The following is a 6,453-nucleotide window of genomic DNA, read 5'->3' as shown; positions in this document are numbered from 1 at the left end:
ATAAGACTATCATTGTCCTTTCCCTGTCCTAAAGCACAATCACCTTTGTGGCAACAATCCAATGCTTACTGTATGTTAATTCAGGGTTGCAGGACTTTAACATCAGCACAAAAACATAAATATATTGCAAAAGTTCATTATGTCTTATATTCGAACTCTTAACATTGTTTCTTTTTATTTGGAAATGAAAGTTTTTGAACAAACCACACAACAGGAGTTTTTTTTTTTTAAAGCATGGTAGTTTTTAATATTTTTTTCCATTTTATTTATTTTTTCAGCGTAACAGTATTCATTGTTTTTGCACAATACCCAGTGCTCCATGCAAAACGTGCCCTCCCCATTACCCACCACCTGTTCCCCTAACCTCCCACCCCTGACCCTTCAAAACCCTCAGGTTGTTTTTCAGAGTCCATAGTCTCTTATGGTTCGCCTCCCCTTCCAAATTTTTTTTTTTAAATAAACATATAATATATTTTTATCCCCAGGGGTACAGGTCTGTGAATCGCCAGGTTTACACACTTCACAGCACTCACTATAGCACATACCCTCCCCAATGTCCATAGCCCCCTCCCCCTCTCCCAATCCCACCTCCCCCCAGCAACCCCCAGTTTGTTTTGTGAGATTAAGAGTCATTTATGGTTTGTCTCCCTCCCAATCCCATCTTGTTTCATTTATTCCTCTCCTATCCCCCTAACCCCCCATGTTGCTTCTCCATGTCCTCATATCAGGGAGATCATATGATAGTCGTCTTTCTACGATTGACTTATTTCACTAAGCATGATACGCTCTAGTTCCATCCACGTCGTCGCAAATGGCAAGATTTCATTTCTTTTGATGGCTGCATAGTATTCCATTGTGTATCTATACCACATCTTCTACAAATCAAAACCACAATGAGATATCACCTCACACCAGTCAGAATGGCTAAAATTAACAAGTCAGGAAATGACAGATGCTGGCGAGGATGTGGAGAAAGGGGAACCCTCCTCCACTGTTGGTGGGAATGCAAGCTGGTGCAACCACTCTGGAAAACAGCATGGAGGTTCCTCAAAATGTTGAAAATCGAACTACCCTATGACCCAGCAATTGCACTACTGGGTATTTACCCTAAAGATACAAACATAGTGATCCGAAGGGGCACGTGTACCCGAATGTTTATAGCAGCAATGTCTACAATAGCCAAACTATGAAAAGAACCTAGATGTCCATCAACAGATGAATGGATAATATTTTTTTTATTTATTTGACAGAGAGAGAGGTCACAAGTAGGCAGAGAGAGAGGGAGAAACAGGCTCCCCACTGAGCAGAGAGCCTGATGCAGGGCTCGATCCCAGGACCCTGAGATCATGACCTGAGCAGAAGGCAGAGGCTTAAACCACTGAGCCACCCAGGCACCCCCAGGAGTTATTTTTAATAAAGATTTATGCTACTATTCTCTTGGATTTAGTAGAAGAACATCAGTAACATTATTATGTGTAGTCAGGGACCATTTATTATTTCCCAGATGAGTCCTTAGATGTCTTCTTTTACTTCAGAATAGTTATCTCTCTATCTTGATTTCTTCTTGAACTTTTCATCTTTGATTTATCTCTTCATGCCATATGCAATTCTATTTTCTTTCTCCTTCGTACTTTCACTCTTTCATTGAAAAATTTTGTTTTGGGGCCCTGAGTGGCTCAGTGGGTTAAAGCCTCTGCCTTCGGCACAGGTCATGATCCCAGATCGAGCCCCATTTGGGCTCTCTGCTCAGCGGGAGTCTGCTTCTCCCTCTCTCTCTCTGCCTGCCTCTCTGCCTACTTGTGATCTCTGTCTGTCAAATAAATAAATAAAATCTTAAAAAAAAAAGAAAAGGAAACAAAAGCACTTCATTTTAAAGTGTATGTAATTTTATTTTAAACCTCTCTTCTGTTTGTAATCCTTGCTGTCAATCCTGTCCTTTGGGGTTCATGTGTTTATTAAAAAAAAGAAAAATAGACCTTGAAAACAGTCCAGGAAAAAGAGAAAAAAAAAAAAAACAACCAAAACCCAAAAAACCAAAACCCATTTGTCTAAAGAGTACTGAGGGACCTCATATAAAACTTACACGGTTACAGGAAGCTTCTTTCAGCGACAGAATCACTTCTTGCTTTATAGAGTGTGATTTTATTTATTTTACTCAAAACTTCAAGATTATTTTAAATCTGATTTGCCTATTGAGAGCAATGCAGTATTTAACTAGCCTCTGCTTCCTGGTCCTTTCCCTCTGTTGCTCATGATGCTTCCCAGACGTATACATGGTGTGCACTCACATCCTGATACTGACATTAATATAGTTCACCCTTGCAAGTTGTCCTTTGTGCCTCTTCCTACATCCACTATTGCAGACTTCTCTATTAGACGTAATCTTGGCTACTGTAAGTTGACATTAGTTCAAAATATGTCTTTTTTTTTTTTTTTTTTTAGACAAAGTGCTAGCTCCTTGTCCTTCAACATTCAAGAAGGCTGTCATATAACCCTGGAGGAAGCTGACAACTTTATGTGAAACACATGTTGAGCCCCAACATTCACCAATTAGTGACCAGGATGCAAAGTAATTTAAACAAGGAGGGAAATAGGCTCCAGTGTCTAAAAGAAAACAAAACAAAATAGAACAGCAAGAATAATATTATGCGGTTTGAAGTCAAAAGGATAATTTTTCAAAGCTTGAACAAGTGATTTGTAAAGAAAATTCCACTTTCCTTAAGTGTGAAAACCTCTGAAAACTGAGACCAAGAAATTTGGAAGTGAACTGTGTATGGCAGGGGAAAAGATTGTGGTACCGAGAGCATATATAAGGCACCAACATTTTTACTTCCTTCCTAGAAATAAATCAAGAGAGATTGCGCAAAAGTAAGTTTTGATACAAATTACCATTTTTAGAGAGAAAATTATAAAAGCATAATCCATTGGTACTGAAGGAACATAGAGACCAATTGAATACTTTAATCTTATAAAAGAGAATAATGAGATATTCTTTATTAAAAGAATAACACTCTTGGGACACCTGGGTGGCTCAGTAGGTTAAGCCGCTGCCTTCAGCTCAGGTCATGATCTCAGGGTCCTGGGATCGAGCCCCACATTGGGTTCTCTACTCAGCAGGGATCCTGCATCCCCCTCTCTCTCTGCCTGCCTCTCTACTTGTGATCTCTCTCTCTCTCTCTCTCTGTCAAATAAATAAGTAAAACCTTAAAAAAAAAAGAATAACACTCTTAGAATATCTCTTAATTGTACTTTTTCTGTTCTTAATCTTTACTATTAGGCACAATATTTTGACATATATTCTTTCTGTTCTAGAATATGTAAACCATGCTTACAAAGACAAGGTCCTACAGAGAATAAGAATGACTTCAGAAACTCTGCCTCCCTCCCAGACTTCTCAATGTAAGATTTCCCAAATTGAGAAAAAAATTATAATTAAGAGAAACAGCTAATTAGAGGTGGCTGGGTGGCTCAATCAGTTAAGCATCTGACTCTTGATTTCAGCCCAGGTTATGATCTCAGGGTCCTGAGATCGAGCCCTGCTTTGGGCTCCACACAGAGCATGGGGCATGCTTAGGATTCTCTCCCCTCTGTCCATTCCCTCCTTGTGCACATGTGTTCTCTCTTTCTCTCTCAAAAGGAAACAAATCTAATTATTCATTTCAGTAAAGTTATAAATCTGGTTTTCTAGACTATTTTATTGTGAAATGATTTTAAAATTTTAGTTTTTTCTAATTCAAAGATTATATATGTATATGTATTACATATGTATATACATGTATATACATATGTGTGTGTGTGTATATAATTTGCAAAAGACAAAGCCATATAAAGAGAAGTAAAAGAAAATAATCAGATATCCAATAGTGCATTTTGATGCAGTTTCTCCATTTATTCTTATATTTTTTGAAATAATTTTCTTTTCTTTTTTTTTAAACATGGAACATTTTATGAATTTAGGTGACATCCTTGCATAAGGGTCATGCTAATCTCGGTATCACTCCAATTTTAGTATCTGTGCTGTTATTATGAGCACTATTAAAGACTATATATTTATTAATTTATTTATTTGAGACAGAGAGAGAAAGACAGAGGGAAAGCATGACTAGAAGGGAGGGGTAGATGAGGAGGGATTGAAAGAGAGAATCTCTCAAGCCAGACTCCATGCTGAGCACAGAGTCTGATGCAGGACTTGATATCATGACCCTGAGATCATGACCTGAGCTGAAACTAAGAGTCTGACACTCAGTTGGCTGAGCCATCCAGGTACCTCAGAAGTGAGCATTATTGAAATAATTTTCTATATACAGAGTTGGTAATCTACTCTATCATTTTAACATTGTTTTAGGGCAGTTTTTTCTATGCATTTAAATGTTTCTATGGCTTTAAATGTTCAACAGGAGCATAAAATCCTATCATGTGGATATACCATTGTGGGTGTTTGTGTATGTGTGCATGTGACCTCCACCACCATTTATTCCAGTAATTTTTATATATGTATATATATATGCATATATATATAAAAGATTAGTTTTTTTCCCCCATGTATTTTTTTTTTATTTTTATTTGTTTATTTACAGCATAACAGTGTTTATTGTTTTGGCATCACACCCAGTGCTCCATGCAGTACGTGCCCTCCCTATTACCCACCACCTGGTTCCTCAACCTCCCACCCCCTAAAAGATTAGTTTTAAACATTTTTACATAAAGTCTTTTCCCTACATTTTAATGAAGTATTTCCTTAAGAGAGATTTCTAGAAGTATTTAAAATACTAACGTTTGTGAGACGAATTCTTTTTCTATAAATCTTTCCTCAATTTATCCTCTCCCACTAGTGTATAAGATTGCCTGTCTTACTTCAGTTTTGCCAGAATGAGCTCTATAGATCAAATTATTTGATATCAGACTAGAAAAGTCATTGGTTAATTTAAAAATCCATTTAAAGAAGGAAGCACAAAATTTTTTTAGAAATTTTATACTAACTTGAAGTGTATATATATATATATATATATATATATATAAACTTATTTCTGTTGATTTAGAGCCAAAGGGCTTTGATTTGTTTATCTCTTTGCTGTCATCTTTCTTGCATTAACTATATCCATCTTGTATCACTGTACTTTTCAGGGTTTTTTTTTTCTTGGAATGAAGTGAGAAATCAAGGATGCTTATGAATAGGAATACAGAAATCTTCTGACCTTTAAAGAAAAAATTTGCCTCTATTTTTATGTTGTTCCATCCAAATTGGTTTTGACATAAATTGTTTTAGGCACTTTACAAAGCATATAATTTTCAAAGCATATATAATTGAATGGACGAGTTACGTGTAAAGGGGAGGGTAAGTACAGCTGTGTGGTTGCTGTAATCTTTTTATTTGGTGCTGAACATTCCCTATATCTCATTTTTGGGGGAGTAGAAACTCATATGGTAAAGTAAAGTAAGACAAAGTTTAAAAATGATAACATAGATCTCTTGTCTTTATATTATTGTGCACACAGCAGTCCTGACTTCGGCAGATTGGCCATTTTAATAGCTTTGACTTTGCACATAGTGCAAGAAGTTTGCTCTTACTTTTCATCACTCATAAATACATACAAAGCTAACTGATAATATATATGAATACTATTATTTACTGTAAAAATACTCTCTGATACAAAATGCTATGCATAATAATGTATATTGAAAGATAAACTCCCTACCTATATTTCATTGTGAAAGTCTAGTAAGAAAGCAACAATTCACTGCACTTGTACATAATTAACTTACTTATTATTCTCTGGTATTTAAAAATATTTAAGGATATTGCAAATAATGCTGCAATAAACATAAGGGTGCATAGATCTCTTCTGAATTAACATTAAGGTCCCTTAGTACACAAATAGATTAGGAAGATGTGGTATATATGTATATGTGTGTGTGTGTGTGTGTATGTATTTATATATATATAGAGAGAGAATATTACACAGCTACAGCCATAAAAAGGATGAGATCATAAGATTTGTGACAATGTAGATGGATCTAGAGAGTGTTATCCGAAGTCAAATAAGTGAAACTCAGAAAGATAAATGCCATGCGAGTTCATTCAAATGTGGAATCTAAAAAGCAAAATCAATACATAAAGAAGGAAATAAGCAAAAAGAAGAATCATACCTGCATTTACAAAAGAACAAACTGTTGTCAGAGGGAAGAGGAATGGGACATTGGGCAAAAGAGGTGAAGAAGAGGAGATATGAGCTTCTGGTTATGGAATGAATAAATCACAGGGATAAAAGGCACAGCATAAAGAATATAGTCAATAATACTGTAATAGCAGTGCGTGGTGATCAAAGGTAGCTACACTTGTGGTGAACGTAGCATAATGTATGGAGAAGCTGAATCACTATGTTGTACACTTGAAAGTAATGTAACATTGTGTGTCAACTATGCTGAAATTAATTATACATAATATACAAAATA

The 6,453-nt window shown here is 35.9% G+C and overlaps 1 non-coding gene across 1 annotated transcript; it reads right to left on the bottom strand.

Moving 5' to 3' along the window:
• Nucleotides 1–3,929: 3,929 nt before the first annotated feature.
• Nucleotides 3,930–4,033, bottom strand: LOC123937794. Its single transcript, XR_006817584.1, has one exon. It is a non-coding gene; the product is annotated as a U6 spliceosomal RNA (small nuclear RNA).
• Nucleotides 4,034–6,453: the final 2,420 nt, after the last annotated feature.

Source organism: Meles meles, chromosome 2 (genome assembly GCF_922984935.1).
Source record: "Meles meles chromosome 2, mMelMel3.1 paternal haplotype, whole genome shotgun sequence".
NCBI classification, from domain to species: domain Eukaryota; kingdom Metazoa; phylum Chordata; class Mammalia; order Carnivora; family Mustelidae; genus Meles; species Meles meles.
This window is presented reverse-complemented; position numbering and strand designations above follow the sequence as displayed.